The sequence below is a fragment of the Numida meleagris genome, chromosome 1, assembly GCF_002078875.1.
Source record: "Numida meleagris isolate 19003 breed g44 Domestic line chromosome 1, NumMel1.0, whole genome shotgun sequence".
Lineage (NCBI taxonomy): Eukaryota > Metazoa > Chordata > Aves > Galliformes > Numididae > Numida > Numida meleagris.
In genome coordinates this window covers 115,732,003-115,753,139 of record NC_034409.1, presented here as the reverse complement: position 1 = coordinate 115,753,139, position 21,137 = coordinate 115,732,003, and the positions used below count along the sequence as shown (strand labels likewise).

Genomic DNA, 21,137 nt, shown 5'->3' with positions numbered 1-21,137 from the left:
AAGATTTTTAGAAAATGGGGTAGCACAGTTTCAGTCCTTCTATAATGCTAATAAAGTTTTTGTGTGAGAATGATAACGATGTCAATAGCCCTAATCTATCAATGACATCAACTTCTGGCATGTACAAGCAATCAAAGCAAACATGGAATGCCTTTGTGTGCATAGCTGGATGGTATAAACCAGTTGCTGCTAGAGTGAAGAGTGAAGGTCATCTCTCGTTTTCCAAGAAGAGACTAAATATCTAGAGTAAACATTCATTGAACTCTTCTTGAACAGAAATTATGATTTGGTTACGATGTGAAGTTTTATGTCTTGGAATGTATGGAGTCCATGGGAATTTAACCTCCAAATAGTTGTGCTGTTGTATGTTAGTGGCATACTGTAGTGTAGCTTATATCAGACTACAAGTATCTGAAGTCTTCTGGTAGAAGACATAATAAATTTACTGGACTCATATTACCTATTCAGTAAAAAGTATTATTAAATTGAGCAATGCATACTTAATTTTAAATATGAGGTTAGGTATTGTAGGGCTTGTATCAGAAATCAGTTACAAGTGAAGATAACTTTTTTTTTTTAGAGTGGAACAAGAGAAAATTACAATGGCAAAACTGTGGATTAGTAATAGAACTGGAAAGTACCAAAGTCTGCCCCTTGCTGGTCACTCTCCAGAATGCCACCAGGAGAAGATTCAGGTGCTGAGTTTCTAGGTTCTATGAGTCACCAGATCTCCTTAATTTTCTCTTTCTATCACTTATTCTGAATCTCTGCTTATACCATATAAGCTTAACAGATTCAGGAGTTTATGTTGTGGATGGACCTGTTTCATGTATGAATTTTGAAGATGTCACTGTCTTTGAGGTGAAAAGGATGGATACGTGATAGGCTGCTTAGTGTGTTTTATTAAAGGCATCTGTGGAATTTTACAGTGGATAGTTCTTTGTAGTTATAGCAATTTTGCACTTTTTAAATAGTATCATCTTTCAAATTGGAATCTGGTGTACACAGAAACAATTATAAAAATGTTAAACACCAATGCACGTACAGTGGGTCAACGTAATGGGAATGGTTCTGAAGAAAGGATTTCATTTTGAGTATTTTTAGCTATGAAGCCTACTGGCTAGGGACTTTTCTATGCTTTAGTATTTATAATTATGATATTTAATTCTCTTCTGTAAGAGACTAGTTACTCAGAATCAAAAAGATGAAGAGTGCAGAAAAAAATACTCCTATGACTTTCTCATAACTATTACTCTTCAGGTGAGGAGTTACAGATGTGAAACTATAGAATACTGGAGCCTCATTCAGATGCAGCCTGTGAAGAGAGAGGGAGGGACTTAAGTGCCTGTTTCAGTTCTTTTATACTTACTTTTCAGTAAGGAATAAAAAATAAGAATACTTTGTTAAATCATTACACTGTAGATGTGATACTTCTAAAAGTATCTATCAAATGTGTCTATTGGATAGCAGAGGATTCCTCAAGACTGGATTCATTTTGGTATTTCAGCCTTGAAACCAAGCTTGCGCGTTCAAGTCTACTAAAATTGTTGGTGTCATGTGTCTAATAACCCATCTGCCTGAATGATGATAAAGCCTCCTACTTAGTCTGTCTGCCTCGAGGGAATAATCTAGGAGCCATCATGACAGTACTGCTCCGAGCCAACAAAATACTTTTTTTTTCCTTCCACAGGAGTTCCCTTTCAGACATAAATTACTTAAGATAGCAATGGTAGGGACCCTGAAACCTTTAGGGAACATACTTTTGGAATATCTGACCGTATGTAATTTATGGACATGTTAGACACTATCTTAGATTGGCTGTCATGGCTACTGAAAGTAAAACAGCAACAGTAAACAAAAAAACCCTGTTATGTCCCACTCTGTCCTGTCCTGCTGTCACCATATTTAAAAGGGAGCCATATAGGTTTATATGATGTGTGATTTGGGGGGGCTGGGTTTAATCACAGTCGCAGATTTCTTAAATCTTTTTGCCATGCAGTAGACTGTATGACACTTCATTTTTGCTCCACTAAGTCTTGAAGCAATTGCATGGGTTTCCTACTGTGGCAGAGATCATCAGGCAGTAAGAAAAGCCAAGGATCAAAATTCTTTGCATGTCTGATACCCCAAATGTGTGGTTCAGCTTGGCATCTATAATTCATCTCTTTCCTCTTATCACTGTCTTACAAGTTCTCTTACATGATCAGTGTCTTGTGTTCGTTGCTCAAAATTCAAGGTCTGCAGTTGGCTGCAGTTGGCAGCATAAATGAGCCATATTTCAGTTCTTAGTTAACTTAATGAGAAAGAAGTTGCATGGAAATTTTTCCCATCATTTGTGTTAAATCAAGGTCAGATGTCTCGCTTTTAAAATTTTTGTTCTTACTCAGCCAGAAGTTACAGGCTTGAAGTAGAGCCTATTTAGTAAAAGGGGGGCCACAAAAACAGCAGAAGAATTGGTGCCCCTTTCCTGTGAGAGACACGCAACTTAGGAGATTACAGGTGGGACTGGATGTGTATGTGAACATGTTTGACTCCTGCTTGCAAAATGACCATAATTCACAGTCATGTCAGTGGCCAAATATGTTCTACTTTAATGGTCTTGAGCTAGAGGGTCTCTTAGGATGTGGTACCCTAATCTTGATGGATTATGTCTTTTCTGACAAGAGAAGACGTAGTATATTTCTATCTGGAACTAGGTGGAAGCCTCAATGCCTGTAATCAGGATAAATCTTCAATCTAAAACAAACAAACAAAAATAAAAACTGGTGAGGGATTCCACCAGGCTATGTTAGCCAAAATAGTTGTCAGAAGCAGTGCTTTTTGTAACTTCGTATCAACTACTTGAGCAAACTTAGCTGTAACATAAAAAGAAGAAAATCCAGAAATGCTAATAGAGGAATAAAAGGAGATGAATCTCTGGTAACAGAACACATGGATGATGAAAGCTGGTTATGGGGAGGAAGTTGAGAAGCCAGTACCGAGACAGTCCTGGGGAGAAAGGGAGGTAAATGTCAGCCATACTATGTGGGGCAGACATCAGCACCTTTTTCTATGGAAGATATGTTTTCTCTTTGACTCAGATGCCATGCACAGTGACAGCAGGGAGGTGTGGAAAACTGGGCTTAAGCAGATGTACCTCTGTGTAGAAGGGTGAATTGCAGGGAGGTAACCCTGTGAAACTGGTAGCTGACAGCAGTGCTGTGACTGAGGGCTGCGTCGTCCCACTGAGAAAATGGATGAATTGAAGAAGGTGTGTTCTTCTAGGGATGTGATAAAAATCCCTTTTGCTAAGTCTATTAATAAATGTAAATCAAATATATTTTTATTCAATATTATTTAGAATCATCATTTCGAGTGATGGTTTAAAAAATACTTCTTATGAGCATCTGCTCGTTTTATTTCTTGCATAGAAGGATGTTGAGGTTTTGATATCTTTCCAGCATGCGCTCCTGAAATGATAGGCAACCCCTCTGTAAAAGACAAGATCTTGAGAGTATCAATGAAGTTCTGACCTCTGACAAAACTCTTCTTTTGTTGGACTGCATTGCCATTTTCAATACTTAAAGTGAAATGGTGTACAACAATTTTTGCTAGATAAAACAGCATGCAACTGTGAACAACTAATTTCCTTTAAAACTGGCTTCAGGTATAAACTGACTTTATTCTTTTATAAAGTAAAAATAATCCCCTCTTGCATGAAAGCTATATGATAGATGTGGCTGATAACAAATGTTCAATGATGTGCTTTTCAATTTTGTATGATTTTCTTGCACTTCTGGCAACTTGTGCTGGAGGTCCCTTGAAAAAAGATTGTGGAGTAGATCTGTCCTGCCCAGGAGACTCCATCTCTCCTCAGTACGCTCAGACTACACTGTCTTCTCCATAGTAGATCTGATCACACGGACATGGAGAGATGGGCCTCATAGAGCCCACAGGCAATCCAGTTATAATCCCAGTAACTGTAGTCTTTCAGATGCTCAGCAGATGTGCTTTACTTCAAGCTTCAGTGTATATTTGTTAGACTATTAACAATTCACAGTGGACTGGAAGAATTGCACATCTTTATTCAGTCCTCAGAGAGGCTTGAGGGCCTGAGCTCAATCCAGAAAAAAGAAAACCAAGGGCTCTCTTAGTCCAATTATGGTCAAATGGGGTTTTTTTCCTTCCACATCCTTCCTTTTCCTTTACCTTAAGTTACTGTTGTCAGATGTTAACTCTTGAAGAAATGCTTTGACTTGTATGCATTAGCATATTGTTATAGGGTAATTTAACCATGTCACTGAAGGTAGTATATGATGTTCCAGATTCTAATTGTGACACTTCCATTTTGTTTTAAGTAGACCTTGTGTGATTTTGCTTTTGTTTTCAGTGTTTAGACTATTAAGAAAGGAAATGAAGAGCTTATGACTTGCCTAAAAAGAATATAAACAGAAAATATAAAAAGCATATATAATATTTCTTTAATGGGAAGAAAAAAAGATGATGACTCTATAGGAGTGTTTTTTTGTTGTTGTTTATTTGTTTTCTTTTTGTTGTGGAAGGAAAACTTTAGGAGAAGATCTTAGCTACTTTTACACATATAGGGAGACTGGAGACTTGTACAGGTGGGGCTTGGTTTTTGTTGACATTCATTCCTTACAAATTTTTGTTTGTCTTAACTGCTCTTTTTCTCTCCTATTTTTATTTTTCCTGAAGTGTTAGATGTCTTTACTGCCAAAGCATCCACTTTTTGTTTCTAGTCCCTTTGCAAGTTTGTCATCGTTACTACTTTTCGACTAGACAGGCCAAAAACCCATACTGTGTTGCTTGTTAATCATCATGGGAGCCTTTGTTTTCCCAAAGATGCATGTAATTCAGCTCTCACCCTTGCTTGAATTAAAATGATGTGCTTGAAGCAAGGAGCCGGGTGCAGGAGGTTGAGAGGGGAGGAACAGCTGCCAGGGCTGACCTGACTGCTCCAAACTGGCGGCTTCTTCTTGAGGACCAACATGGGAACCGCTGGCCAGTTTCTGATCTGCTTTCTGAAGGCAAAAAGGAATGCAAAGCAGATTCTGGTTTATTGTAGCTGTAGGAGTTCATTGTAGCATGTTGGGCGCTGATGGCTGTGGAAATGGAGCTGGCTGTGTGGTGCACTGTGCGATTGAGGTGCTTGTGGGCTGCTCCCTAACAAACTAACAAGTGTGCTGCTTATGGCTGTAGGAGCAGACAACTGAGATGGCTTTTACCAGGAGATGAAACTTTTAAGCAATGTATCTATCTGATGCATTTCACTGTGGGCATTTTTGTAACTCCTTCCACCGTTCATCCATGTGTCAGTACCTAAGCCATACGTTACCAGTTCGCCTCTTGCTTTAAGGTATGGTTCCATAGCTTTGCCGGTATATGTAAAACATAAATTAGACAGGCTGCAGTGTCCTTGAACCTACCCTCCCCTTTCCAAAGCAAAGAATGAGAAGCCTTTGAGCAGCTTAAGTGTCCGCCGTTCTGCAGCTGACAGGAAACCGATCTGCCGCCTGGCCCCTCTTGCTGCCTTGCTGCGACACGTGGCCGAGGCTGCAGAGCTGGGTGGACAACAGGGCTCTCCACCCCATTCCCCGCCGTGGAGGCCTGGCAGGGCTGTCACAGTGAGGAGCACGGGTTCCCCTCCCCTCTTTACCCCAGCCAGGCGGAGTTCAGCTCTGGACGTGATCAGAAATGGCCGCCTTTCCCAAAACGTTGCAGCCTTTTGCCACAGCTGTCTGTCCTGTCAAAGCAGTGACTTGTCTCAGGGTTAAAAGTTGATGAAAACTTGCTAACTTGAGATGATTGATGTTGGGAAAACTAATTAGCGAGAGAGGACAATTAATTTGATCGCATGTAGCTTTGTTTCTCATCCAGTTTTTGAAGAACTTTGCTTAGGAACTGCTATATTACCAATTTCTTTCTTTATAATTAAAGTAGGGATGTGTTTTCAGTGGACTGCTTTCAAGAGGGGTAAATTAATAGGCAACACTTGAATTTAATTTTGAAGAATTCCTGTGTGGTCTCTGAGCGATAGCAGGATTCTTTGAGCTCAGAGGTGGAAACATCAGATTCCTTTGGGAAATTTTCTGATGAACTGCCTCATGTTGGAGGTTGCTGCTCCTCATCCATGCTCTGTGAAGGAGGGTGTCTTCTGGAGAAGAAAAATAGTTCCCAAGTGAGAAAATGGTATTCTGGTAGCATTACTTGGGGCTTATTCAATTGCTGATGACAAGACAATGTGTTTCCACTTCAGTCCATGCTGCTGAAGTGTAATATAATTATTTGTTTTAGACACCAGCCACCTGTTAATATCGTTCTTCTAAAGGTCATTGTGTGGTGCCTCGCTGTCTGAATTTAACGACCCTGTATCAGGTTTGTTGGTCACTCTTTTGTGTGACACGGGACAAGTGTTTGTGGGGAAGGAATGCGAACTTGATACTCGGCCGGACTGGGGAGCGACTGGCTCCTCCCGGCTATTGTCAGGCTGCTGGGCCCGAGCTGGCCGCAGACAATGCATTTCCCAAGGGAAGCGGGCAGATGTATATAAGCCCAAACTTTGTGGTGAGCTGGGCTGAGGGGCACGATCTCCCTGTCTGGGGCTGCCGAGGGGGGAGGGCGGGGCAGGGCTGTGCAGGAGGTGCTGCTCCACCAGAGGGCTGGCCTGCTGGTGCCGTGGAAAGAAAGTGAGGTGGTGCTAACGTAGCTATGCCTGTGACAACGGGTGGGTGCTTGATGAGCTATTTTTAAGCATATGGTGTTGGATTCATTTATTAACGTCTGTACGGTGACCTGAAAATGTAAAGCAGTGTATAATTGAGAAATACTGACCTTGTTATCTGACAATTTTTAATTAATTTTGGTGAATATAAGGGTGGTGTGCATTTAGCTTGAGCTTTTGCCCTTCCTTCCTGACCTGGCACCCGCTCTGAGGAGGGGTGAGAGCCAGGTAGGACCTGCTGATGAGCCCCTTCCCTGCCTGTACCCAGGGAAGGCAGCAGATGAAAGCGACTGCTGCTGCAGGGGCTCAGCTGAATGACTTTCCTTTCACATTTCCAGAAAATGAGAGCCTTGGCTGCCAAACGAACAAAACAAAGCACCTGGTTTACCACATGGTGTAGGACATTCCAATGCTTGCAAAGACGGAGCGCTGGCTCTAAGCCATCTGTATTCCCGTGTCATTAGTAACTGCTACTAACAGTTGGATTGAATTGCTGGCTGAGAAGGAGCAAGGGCTTTTAGAGTCGTCTCTGCAATTGAAAATATTCATATGAAGAACTCCATTACTGCCAATTTATGAGGAATAAGGATCTCATTTTTATCAGTTGCATATTTATTGGTTCAAACCATTTGAGCTTCATTATGCGTGCGAAGATGGCTCATTGTGTTTGTTTGAAATAGGTCATAAGGGTCTTCGAGCGTTCTGGCTTTATAAAAATTGAATTGATTATTCTTGCTCTGAAAGAGTTAATGAAGAGTCACTCATGGCTTTTAATTTCAGCTAATTAAAAAGAAGTACATGAACGACTGTTTTTGCCTTGATACTCACAGTTGAAAATGCCAAATATAGAATTTTTTTGAATTTTTTTTTTGTTAAAGGGTGAGGAGGTGGAGGAGGGGGAAAAGTTACATGTAAATCATTTAGCCATTAACCTAATGCGGTGGATTTATAAATCCTATTACTATAAGCCCTTTTCATTTCCACTGAGGCCTGACGTGTGCTTGATCCTTCTAATGTAAAATTCATTCTAAGTGATTACTGAAGGAAGACACTTTTAGTCAATTGTAATCAGATTGTGTGAAACTTGCTTGAACACTGATGTTAAGTAAGACATGGACACAGTTTGGCCATGACTTAACTAGCCTTACAAATCAGACTAGGAATCAATCAGTGGACCTCTTCTGACACTTAATACTTTTTGTGGGGGGCAAATCTATGCTAAGGGCTGAAAATACAGGGCTCAGAAGCAAGATTAGGATTGTAATTTAGTATTCTTGTTTTATGGTATACTTGGCAATCCTTCACAGTGTGTAAGGCCTTTATGATGCAGTCCTCACTGGTGTTTCAGAGTTGAGGCCAGTGGGGTGCTTCCCATAGCCCATCATAAATTCCTGACTCCGCAGCAGGAGTGGCAATTGGAGTATTTTTTTGAAGCTGCTTCTGATCCAAGAGAGATCTGTTATTTTGGCAGAGGGAGGTGGCAGACAGCTTATCTTAAAACGTTGTGACCTCTTCCTCCCCACATTTTAGTGGGTACTACTGACTTGGATTTCTGGAACAGCTATGCTTTTGGATATAGGTACTCCCAGTTTTTCTATAGGGAGACATCAGTATGGAAGATGTCTGCCTTGTTAGTCCCTCATCTAGGGCTTGCTATTAAGATCAGAAACTTTTTTTTGTGAAACGTCATGCTTTGAAGGACAAAAAGCCACTTTGTTTTTAATGTTACTCCTAGATCATTGCGTTTTTAATGGGCTTGGCTCAGACATGAGCATAAAACTTGACTTTTATTCTATGTTAGTTTACCAAGTTCTGAAGATTTCTTTCTAGCTGGTACCTTTACTGTTCTTATTATGTATTTTTTTCTCGGTAGCAACATTTGGATATTTTCTTTTAATGTTTGAACAATTTCCTTTTGTTACCAAGATGTTTTGAGAGCTTATGTCCTTAAAGGATTCTGTTGAGGTCTGTTTTGGTCATTATGTTTTCCTTTTGTTGCTTAGGGTGTCCTCTATAGCAAAGCGAAAAGCCTTGGGAAAAAAACGATGTGTGGAGTATATGGGAAATAATAATGTTTAATACCAGAAATAACAGATGTATGCTCAAAGCATGCAGAATAATTTGCAGAAGTCCCAGCAGCATACGTGTTATGGCCGTGCTGGGGAATTGACAGTGTAAGCAGATAAACTGCTTGAAGATGGGCCCATTGTAAATGGCCAGCTAGTGCTGGGGATTTTGTTCTGCTGTTGCACAGAACTATCTATCTGGTGCTTTAAGCTCGGAAATTCAACCACCAGTGGTGCCAGCGAATCCATCTCGAAAGTCAGTCTAGAAGTTTGTGTGGTGCTGGGCTTTGTAGGTTGTTTTTATTGCTTGACTTCTGGGAAATTTAAATATCTTTTCTGTCTAGCCTGTTAAATTACCTCTCTCTCTCAGGATGAGCATACCTTGTTTATTCAGATGTTACTTGGTTGATGATATGACTGCGAGCACATGTGGAAGAGAGTGAGGAACATGTTTTTTGATTGATCTGAATACTTCTTTGTCTTCTGTTTTCTCTTTCATACCATTACTGTTGGTCTGCCAGGTGTGCCTTTTTGAATGAAAATGAGAAACTTATTTAGTGTAGAACTCTTCCAGCGTTGTTGGGGAGGCTCATTTGAAAAGCTTGAAATTAGATGTTAATTACCTTTCTCATCTACTGGATAATCTTCTATACTTTAACCGAATAAGGATAATCTTCTATACTTTAATCAAATAAATATTCAAATACTTTGAATTTGCCATATTTCGGCTTTGTGACAGTTTTCTTATGTGATGGATTGTAGCAGAGCAACTGTTCATGAAAAGGGAAAACTGAAATAGAAAAACTGCAGTAGTTCAGGTGGATGGCACATCTGATCCATTACAGACATATTGTTATGTGTAGTTGATCTGCATAACTGAATAGTAATGGGCTAGTAGATGAACTGATGAACTGTCAAGATTGACTTCAGCCTTTTTTTTTTCCCCTTAAGATTGGAGCTGCCAGTATCATAAGGTCATAAGCTTGAAAAGAAGTAATAAATTCAATATTCTATGTAATATTTTAGGACAACTTTTTAATTGAACTCTATCATATTGAAATTGGTTCATGATGTGGAATATAAAAGTATTCCTGTAAACACTTGTCTATGTGTGGTTGAAATAAACGGTTGAGAAGGCTCTGGGGACACCTCATTACAGCCTTCCAATATTTAAAGGGAGATTATAAACATGAGGGAAATGAACTTTTCGCTCGGGTAGATAGTGACAGGACAAGGGGAATGGTTTTAAATTAAAGGAGGGAAGATTTGGATTAGATGTCAAGGGAGTTTTTCACAGAGAAGGCAGTGAGGCACTGGCGCAGGTTGCCCAGAGAGGTTGTGGATGCCCCATCCTTGGAGGTTTTAAATGCCAGGTTGGATGGGGGTCCAGGGCAGCCTGATCTGGTGCTTGATCTAGCAGTTGGCAACCCTGCCCATGGCAGGGGGTTGGAACTAGGTGAACTTTGAGGTCCTTCCAACCCATGCCATTCTATGATTCTAAATATCTAGGTTAATAAAAATAAAGGGTCTAAGTATATACTACCTCAGAAAAGAGCATGACCTATGAATGAGAACGGATGTCTCCTGTCAGCCATATTGAGTGTGTGCTTCCTGGGAAAATCCTTTCAAATCTCTTGTTTTGCAGCTAATTGGATCATACCAAAATTAGTGTTACCTGTGTCAGAAAGCAGCAGTATCTCTTCAGTGTCATGGAGGCTGGTCAGCAGGGCTTTTTTCTAGACAGCAGATTTAATGTATTTTTGAATTAGGGAAAAAATCTAGTGCTCTTGAATGTTTTTTTTTATGAGTACTTGATATTCCTCTGCTCTCTGCAGGAAATAGGGGGGGGATTTTTGGGTGGTTATTTGTTTTGATGGTAAGACTGATCGTTTGTTCTTGTTTCAGTTCAAGCTAGGTCCTGGAATGCTAGAAAATTCATACAGGGATTTCTGTTCTGATATTGTATCCTTATCTATCTGTAGATGTCCCTGTTTGCAGCAGGGGAGTTGGAGTAGGTGAAATGTGAGGATCCCTTCCAACTCAAACAGTTCTATGACTCTATGATTCCTTATGCTTTTTTTTTTTCTTAATTGATTGTTGTTGTTTTGTTTTTTAGCCACCTGCAGTAATCTAAAGGCATTAAAAAGCAGCTTAGCAATGCTCGTATCTGTAATAGCAGTGGACAAAATTAAGCTGCTGTTGACCAGTGCCCGTGGTTGGATTATGATGTTGGCACTGAAACTTTTCTCAAGGCCCTGCAGGTCTCATTTCAGATATAATTCTAATGAGGATATTGAATGACTGGTGTGACAATAATGTAAATTAGTACTGGTACCTTCTGTTTAAACTGAAGAGTTAGAGCGAGAGAGAGCTTTGAAAGAAGGCTTCATTGGCATATGAGTGAAAGCTGAGATTTTTATTAATGATTCAAAGTAATAAGAAATAGGAAAGCTTGCTACGTATGTTTTTAGATTAAACAAAACCTTTAGGTTGTGATGTTCTTTCTTTAACTGAATTTGTGGGATGAGGAATTAAAATGAAAATTTCCAAAGTCAAAGATTGATTGAGTTAAAGTATGTAGCACAAAATCAATCCTGTCAAACCGTAGGGAAATAAGTGAGAGATTTATAAACACAGTTAATGTTTTAGAAAGCTAGTTTTGTGCAAATGTGTTTTGAATTCTTTACAAATGAGATAACAGTAGGTCTAAATGACAAATTAAGGATTTAAAAATAATCAGCATGCCTCTCTTGCAGTAATGGATTTATGGAGGGTAGTATGCTTTAGTTGCATTTATAATTAAGGTTTTTCCATCCCTAGAATAGAAATGTATTCCTGTTGAGTAATTCCGTTTTAGGTGAATTATGTGGATTGAGCGAGTGGTAAAACTCTACTACTTTGATCTGATATGTGGCTGAAAGTCAGTTTTTGGCTTGAGTTCCAAGAGGGTCACATTGAAAGGTTAAATACATTTGTTTGTTTTTCTAGTCTTAATATTTCCATTCTCTTTACTGCTAACAAACAAATCTGTATCCTGTGGTATAGTGTAATGATGTTTTAACAGTTTGGTTCCATTAGTAACAAAGCCATACTGTTACTAATATGGAATCTCTAAATAATGAAATGGACTGTACGTGGAGTGCTTAATGACAGACCAATACGTAAAAGTAGCTTCTGAAACTGTCATTTCTTTTCATGACTTCAAATTCCTGAAAAATTAAATTGAATGCTTTGATATGCCTCTAACTTTTTTCTGGTTTTAAAAACGGTGTAGGTGTCCTCTGTTATATGACAGGATATTGAGCAGACAGATGGTATTAAAAATGCTTTAGATTGCTATTTCAGATATTTAACCAATTGGCCATTAACTGGTAAAATCTTGAAGTCTGAAAAGAAGATGATCCCTTTCAGGAATCTGTTTTTGCATGAGGCTCAACTTCTCTTAGTATGTGTGTAGTATGTTCATGAAATTGTGAACATGTTTCTGTGGAAGCCCCGCGACGTCGAGCATTGCTCTATATGTAACTCCTTTAAGTGTTTATTATAACTTGTATGCTATTGTGGGTGTGTGGATGGGGAGTAATTTCCATTGGCGTGGACTATTTTGTTTTTTAATTTCCTACATCTCCTTATAGGAAAAACCTGGAAGGCGAAGTTGCCCCAGTACATTGTAGTTCCTCTTGCTGACTTACAGTAGCAAGCTTTGTTTTGTTTAACGGGCTATTTAGGATTGTTAACTTGTAATTTTCTTTTGTAGTAAGTTTAAAAAAAAAAAAAGCCTTAAACTTTTAAAATTATTATTATTTTGATACTTTTTCATCTGCATGGAGATGTCAGCATATGACAGAAATTAGCCGTACATCTTAGAACTGTCAGACCTTAGATCTGTCAGCCCTGTGGATCTCATTTCTGACGTGGTTTGTATATACTTACTTGTGTTTTGGAGAGTCTTTTATGTCCTCAGGAGCTTCATCTTCGTTTCTTTAGGTCAGACATACATAGAGAATCCAGGAAGCTCATTTTGAAGAGATGATCTGAAAAGACTATGGCTGACTCTGGTGGGCACTCTTAGAAGCTCTTTCTGTCTGTCTCCAGATCAGCTTCATCAAGTGCTGTGCAGAGGTCGTGCTGAACAAATGGGGAATCTGATTGAGACTTCATGCTATTAACCATGCATGCTCCTTGCTGTCTTTTCACATCCTTGGAACAATCACTAGGTCCTGCCTGAAGCAGAAGAGGTTAAGTGTCCTACGTAGAGATGAAATCTAATTTCACTCCCTAACATCACCGAAGAAGATAGTTAAGAGCTGCCATAGGCAAAGGTACTGGAAGTGGTACCTGCCCTACTCCTATCTTTTCATTACTTTGATCAATACCTAATGTGATTGTGAGTTTCTGAGACTTAAGCTGTGATAATTATTTAGTCCCGCATAGGTACCTTGGTAAAATCTTCATTTGTTCTTTGGAATTGGAATAAGCCTTATTGCATTTCTTTCACTTATCTATCATAAGAGGGAAAGATGGCACTATGTCAAAAGACTGAGGTTTCCCTACTTCAAACAACAGTTTTTCTGTTGGTTTGTGTATATGCTTCTGCATGATAAAAGTCTTGTTCAGTTACTTCATTGATGCAACGAGATTTATCCTATAGTAGATTCTCTTTTTTTTTTTTTTTTTTGCCTGATTGAGCAATCCTAAAAGAACTTGCCTTTAGCACATACTTTGTGTTTTAGGAGCAATTACGATCACTACCAATTTGTACACACCTGATTGTTCTCTTGTATTTTAGCTTTGAGTAGCTCAGTGGAAAACTGAACATCCCAGTACAGTGAGGAAGCTGAATGGGCAGGAACTTCTGCTTCCTTAATCAGAGAGTCTTAGATCTGGAGTGGAGTGTTTTGGAGGCTTTCAGAAAGTTCCTATTTCCATAATTATCTTTGTGCTCCTGTGCTGGACTTGATCCGGTATGTGTGCATTTTTATTGTATCAGGGAGCTCATCTGAACACAGCACTCCTCGTGTGTCTCACCAGCACCAAGTAAAGGGAGAGGATCACCTCCCACAACCTGCTTCCATCACTGCCTCATGCAGCCCAGGCTTCCCTAGGCCTTTTTTGCCACTAGGTTACATTGCTGGACTGGGGACAACACAGCATCTGTCAGGATGACCAGATCTTTCTCTACAAAGCTGCTTCCCCGCTGGTCAGTCCCAGAATCCGTGGGGTTCTTCCTCCCCTGGGAAAGGACTTGCCATTTGCCTTTGCTGAACTTCCTGAGCTCCCTGTAGGCCATAAGCAATCTCCAGCCTGCTGGGGTCCCTCTGCACAGCAGCACAACCGTCCGCTGCCCCTGACACTCGTCCTTGTTTTGCACTGTCCGCAGACCTGCTGAGGGTACGCTCTGCACCGTCATCTATATCACTAACACAGCTACTGCATTATATTGGACCGGGTACCAATCCCTGCACTTCACCCACCAGCTGACAAAGATCGTTTTGCCCTATCTAGTCAGATGGATCCTGCATTGCCCAACTGATTCTTGATCCCTGAAAGAGTATTCTGTGATCATAAAAACCAAAACCTTGCTGCCAGCACTAGCTGTACAACCATGAAGGCTGAATTAGTATTGTTTAGTTTTATATAAGCAACTGTCATGTTGTCTAAATACATCTAATTTAATGAAACAAAATTACATGCTGTTTGAAAATATTGCATGACATTTAAGAAATTAGGTATAAGAACTTTTTTTGGTGGGTAATTAGAGGCTAAAATACATCTCTGAATTTAAATAGATCTTGTTTTGATAGAAGACCACTTAGCTGTGATGAAAGAGCAGCTTGGTTTTAAAGCACTTCAAATGACTTACAATGATTTTTTGATGGACACAACATTCAAACGTGATATTTGTTACCAAGATTAGCATGTCCTCTCAACTCTGGTAAAATTTCAAGATTGTTTTCAGTGAATGTACCTGTGTCTATGTAGAGGATGCTCAGTTCCGTATACTTAACTGTAGAAGTGCCTACAATTCTTTAAGGAAAAGGCCATATTTTTCAGTAGAAGCCTTTTTTATTTTAATAATGCTCATTGTTTGGGAAACAATCCAGAATACAGCCTTCCTGTCTAAATGTTCATTTCACTAGAATAAATGCTGCTCTTTTTCCTCTAAGGAGAATATACTTGTCTGTATTCATTTAAATATTGAATACCTTAATGCACATTTCAATTTTATTAGGAAATAGTAAATGATGCTTGATATATTTGGTTTTTTTAGATGTGATTTTACTTCTAGTTTGTGATAAACCTAGCTTTTGATGTAGGTGCAATGTACTTGAAATGCACAAAAGGTTTTCTTACATCTTACAGTTAAGTACAAAATGTTCATCAAGCATATGTATTTAATGGATTTAAATAAAAAATTATTCAGGAGAGTTAATGAAGTAAAATTGGTTTGAGTACCATGTTCTTCAAGGGGCTTTACATATTACAGATCTTGTTTTTTTGGTACAGTAAAATAGTGGGAAAAAAACCTTCCCTGCTTTTTCGTATATTTTAGGTTTTTAGTTTTGAATGAGTAGTTCAGAAAGAAAATAATTCAGGGGGTGGACTGTGAGCCCTGGTGCTTTTCTAGGAACTGCTGCTGGTTCTGTGGTGTGGTTTCTCTGGAATAAGCATTACCAGACCTCAGAGTTAAGAAATGCCTGTGCCATACAGATGCCTTTAACAGCTTGTCATCTTCTCTGATTTTGTGTTCTTACTACTTCTGAGAACACAAAGGTGGTGTAAGAACTGAATCAGTTAGCTTCTTTTCAGTCATGTATTCAACTTTGTTACTGAGCATTCCGTTTCTTCTTTGGCAGGATTTTAGATGAATTTCCTATACAGAGCTTGTTTTGGGGGGTGATGTTTGGGATTTTTATAACTTTGGTCCAGAACTGCAGGAGTACGTTTCTGTGTTTTTCTTCCATCCCAGTATCAAAACTGTTATTTCCAAAATAGCCAAAATTTGCTTTAGTATAGCATAATTTGTTATATGTTGTGCAGAATGACTAATAATGGTAGAACTTAATAGAGAATTAATTCTGTTTTTCCTGTTTTCTTATCAAAGCTCATCACAAGTACTTGAAGTGGAGGTATTGTAGAATTTTAAAGATATAATTGTTTCTGGTACCAAGGGAACATTGTCTTCAAGTTGTAATTTGATGCGCATCATCCTCTCCAGTGTTTTACTGTCATCTTTGCTTTCCTTGTCAAAATGTGACAAACATACGCATGATTTTTGTTGTGCTCAGAACATTTTTAATGCTGCCTCTTAGTGCATTTTCTGCTGTTTGTGAGGCAGAAGATCCTAACTTTTGTTGTCATGTAAACGTGTCGCTGGATCTTTGTGTATATTGCTTTGTGCCTTGGAACCACTCTCCCTTCGGTTTTGGTGCACCATCCAATTTTGTTTTTATGCATGGCATCTAGCAAGGCTGTGGTGATGTCTGTCTGTCACCTTTGTTGAGTGGAGTATGGGTGGGTAATTTCAGTGTTGCTGAAAAAATATCCAGGAGGGAAAGTTTTGGCTGCATGGGCTGGTATATTTCTGATGCTATTGATATTCCTTAAGTGCTTACATTTTTTTGAAATAAAACTTTGAATGATTTGTCTAAGTAAAGCAAATATTTAATACAAGTTCTTTGAAACAAATATATTGATTAACTCTTTGGAGTGAAACTTCTCTAAATCAAGTGTTGTTTGATGAAAACACTATATTGAGCTGTTTCATTCTTTGTGGCAAACAAGGTTTCCATCTTGTTTCACTTCTTATGTGTGCCTTTTTACTGAGGGATAGAAATCTTGTTTTGAAAATCCTCCATAAAAAAAAAAACAAAAACATCTTGCAGTATTCTGCAGCCAAGGTTTTGAGGTTACTTAGCACAAAATAGTAGCAAAGCTAGTGAATAGGTTGTAAGTGCTTATGTGGATTAATTAGCGGTGATATGTACTGATCACAGTTCTTTCTGCCTGTTCCTCTCCATCATGGGAAGTACTAGCTAGGAGGAACTGTTAAAGCTCATAACGGAAGTGTTACAGTTCAGTTAGACAAGTAAATGCCCAAGCTGGCAAAAAATCTCAGACGTACAGTAGATACCTACAGGAGAGTCTTCACAAATGTAGGTTTTGTCAAGACCGTAAGAGTTTTGCTTTTTCGAAGGCATACATGATTTTTCTTTTTCTTGATGCACACCTTTGGTGTAATATTTTTGAAATCGTTCTGCGAAGTCTCTTTGGCCTGACCAAAAGTCTCTGTTCCTTCATTTCTGTGGCCCCAAGAGTCTATAGAGAATTCGTATGTCTTCAGCAGAAATCTTTGCTTTGCATGCTAGCATTACGCCCTGTCCCATTACATTTCAACTCAGCTAGAAATTTTAGCTTGTTTTCACACCAGAATCCTCTTGCTGGAAGATGCTGTTTAGTGGCTTTGAAATAGGTATGTCAAAAAATACCTGCCGTAATGGAAAAAACCTGTTCTTTGTATATTTGTATTTTTCTTAATCATTCCCTTTCTTAAATCACGTTCTCATTTAATTAAGTAATTAGTAAGTTGGAGTCAAATTAGGACAGAATTTTGCGCTTGGATTTATGGTCTGCAATTACAATGTTTCAGTTTGTCGACTCACATTTCATGGGCGAGGGCGTGCGTGTGTTGCTAGTCTCGCTTTTGCAAGTAAAAAGTTAAACTAGAATCTCACAGCTGTTCACTGTGCGCAGGAGTTCACAGGTTTTTAGAAGTATATGTTTGTTGGGGGGGAGGGGGCATGGCTGTACAGATGGGTTGCCAGGCAATTAATTCTTCCTACTTGGATTGCCTGCAATAGGAGACAATCCAGCTCTCATGAGCAGCGCAATATTATTTGCAAAAGGAAACTAACGAGTAACAATTTTCCTATTTTCTTCCTCCTTTCTTCTGTCTTCCAAGCCTCACTGTAAGCCTCCCTTCCTTTGCTGCGCATTTCTGAGAAACTGCTAATGATTGATATGATAGCAGTGCTGTCATTCTTCTTAACAAAAAAAAAGAAGTCATTTTTATTCTAGGTATTTTAATAGAGTCCCATTAAGGATGTATTGCTGACTGAAATATTGGCGTGAAGGGCTCTCACTGAGCCGAGCCCAGGAATTAAGAAGTCAGGAAATCGGCTGCTGCATTGCAAAAGAACCTTGTGTGACACAGTATCTCCTGATTGGGGGGATCATTACTGCTATTATGACTCGACTTGCGTAGGAATTTTAAATTTCATCTGAATGTCAGTAATAACCCTCTTAGCAAATTATCCTGAATAAAATCACGAAGGCATTTTATATAATAGGTGTTGAATTACTGGATAGATTTGCTAATTAAATACTCTTTGTTCTGCTGCAGTTGACATTACAGGGTAAGATCTTGAACAATTATTCTCAACAGCTGTACTTTGTTAAGGGAAAAATTAACCACAAAGTTTATTTTTTTTATACTTGAAGTTGGCAGATTTTTGAAACGTGCTTGAAAAAAATTCCATCATCCAATTGGTAATGAGAAGATAAATATGCAGGTGTTGCTGTGAAATCAGATAACTACCGACTGCCTTATTAATGAATTTTAGCAAGTTTTTATAACCTTCTGTTTTGTAGCTGTTGGCACTTAGAAGTAATCTTCTGTCAGAATGGGTAGCACTAACATATGCCAGTCACTTGATGAAGCTAACTTGTCTGTGACCCTCTTGTAATTACCTACATCCTCTGCTGTTCTCGGAGACAATTGCGAAATGGTCTCTGCGCAGCCGAAGCTTTTTTCAGTTGAAGATAATTCTATTTTTAAGAAATATTATCTTTCTGTTTTTATAGATAGGATTATTTCAGAGAATGAAATAGAAAATGCCAGAAATTATTGAGGGCAAAAAATGGTAGGCCTTTCCTTTTACGTGTAATCCCTTCACGTCTCTGTCCAATGTATTTAATTCTGCTTCAGAGACTCCTGTTTCCCCTTTGGAGTACTCAGGGAAAGATAGAGCTTTTTTCTGTAGTTTTCTATTAAGTGAGAGAAGGGAGGAGTTTGAATAAGCTAGAATGTTAATGACTGTATATGAAATTTGATGCCATGACTTTAGAAAAAAATGGAAATTTCATGTAAAGGTAGTGGAACAGTGCTATCAGAATCGCTTTTTAGGGAAGGAATGAGTTGAATACTTTTTAAAAGATTTTAATTAAAATGGAATTGTACGCACCTAAGTACATACAGCACAGAGAGAATCTGCAGTTGAGACTCCTTGTTCTGCTGATCTTCGTTTCTCTGTTCTTCTTTGTCTACACTGAAGATTGAGGCCAGCTCAGCTTTTTGCAGTCTGGGACTTCAGCAGAATTCAAACATCGTGTTATCTGAGTACCGAGTTAACAGCATCAGTGGATGGTCTTTAAACCAACTGGATGTTTGAACTTGAGTCAGAGTATAAATTCGTAGGTAACCATATGTGCTTGGGGAGTAACCCTTTTAAGGGCATTCATTGCGTGGCAAGTGTGTCAGATTACATTGTGGTTTGGAGCCTGGCCTTTCCTTAGGTTCCTTGAAGAACACGGCAGACTATGTTTGCTTAGATCAATGCCTTTGTAACTTTGGAAGAGTTACTCCATCCTTATGTGCAGAAATGTCTTCTTTGAGGAAGAAAGTCGACAGAAAATGTGTATAAGCACAAAATATATTGAAAGAAAATGTTAAATTTACAAAACCAAGTCTTACAAAATTAAGAATACCAGTGTGAGAATAGCTTCAGTGGTGCATAATTTAATACAAACTGAAAAAGGACAGTGGAACATCATACTTTCTAGTTTCAATCATTATGGTGGTTTAAAGGTTCAGCAATAATAAAGACACTTGATATTAGTGTTGAACAATGCCAAGGTTCTCATCCTGCTTGTGTACTGCGAAGTGTAGATGGATGTGTTGCCTTTATTTCAGAATTGTTGTCTGGCAGCAGCGGAATAGCAATAGCCAGGTCTGTTGATTTGTTTTAGGCTCTTCAGCATCATGGAGGACATGAGATTTCCCAGAGTATGGTCTTATTCCCAGTGAGCATGGCCAGCTCTACCCTGTTTGTCCTTTTACCTTTCTCATCCTTGCTGATTCCTACTGCTTGCCTCTCTGTCGCAGACTTCTTGAATTCAAGTTGTAATTGTGTCTTTTTGGCAAATGTGACCAAGGAGTATTGCAATTTAATTTAATGCATGATAAAAAAAACAAACCTTACTGAGTTATTAAATTTAATATAATCTGTTAAAAAATGGTGCATTGCTTAACTGTCTTTAAATCTACAGTACCAAATTGTACAGGCTGTCCTAATATTCTCAAATCTATCTTTGCTCTAATAAATGGATTGAAGTCATCCTCTCTAAGAGCATTAAACTTATAGTGGTAGAATCACAGAATATGCTAAGTTGCAAGGGATCCGTAAGGATTAAGTCCAATTCCTGGCTCCACACAGGACCACACAAAAACTAGACCGTATGTCTGAAAGCATCACCAAGATTCTTCTTGAACTCCAGAAAGCTCCGTGCCATGACCACTTCCCTGTGGATCCTGCTCCAGTATCGGACCACGCTCTTGGTGAAGAACCTTTTGCTGATAGCCAACTTGAACTTCCTCTGTCTCAGCTGCATGCCGTTCCCTCAGGCCCTGTCGCTGTCACAGATAGCAGAGAGCAGAGCTCAGCGCTGGTCCCTGTGAGGAGCTGCAGCTGCTAAGAGGCCTCCCCTCAGCTCCTCTGCTCTGGGCTGAGCAAACAGAGGGGCTTCAGCTGCTCCTCATAAATCTTACATCTTCCTCTCCAGAACCTTCACTATCTTTGTAGACTTCCTTTAGATACTCTCTAATAGTAAAAAAAAAAAATAAAACTTTGGCACCCAAAACTGCACACAGTAGTCAAGGTGAGACTGCACCAGTGCTGTGTAAGAGATAGTTACTTCCCTTGACCAGCTAACAATGGTATGCTTGATGCACCTCAGGATGCAGTTGGCCTTCCTTGCTGCCTGGACACACTGTTGACTCATGTTCAACTAGCTGTTGACCAAGATCTCCAAATCTCTTACAGCCATATTGCTCTCCAGCATCTCATCCCCTGTCTGCATGCATAGCCAGCTTTGCCTCTTCCCAGGTGGGGAATCCGGCACTTACTCTTGTTAAATTTATAGAATCATATCATAGAATGGTTTGGGTTGGAAGACACCTTTAAGATCATCTAGTTCCAACCACTCTGCCTTAGGCAGGGACACCTCCCTCTAGACCAGGTTGCAGTCCCATGCAACCTGGCCTTGAATGCCTCCCGGGGAGGGGTATCCAC

General features: G+C 39.3%; 1 protein-coding gene across 3 annotated transcripts in view; it reads left to right on the top strand.

Moving 5' to 3' along the window:
• POLA1 (DNA polymerase alpha 1, catalytic subunit) overlaps nucleotides 1–21,137 on the top strand; it is a 194,358-nt gene that overhangs the window by 49,134 nt on the left and 124,087 nt on the right. The gene's annotated exons all lie outside the window — the stretch shown is intronic.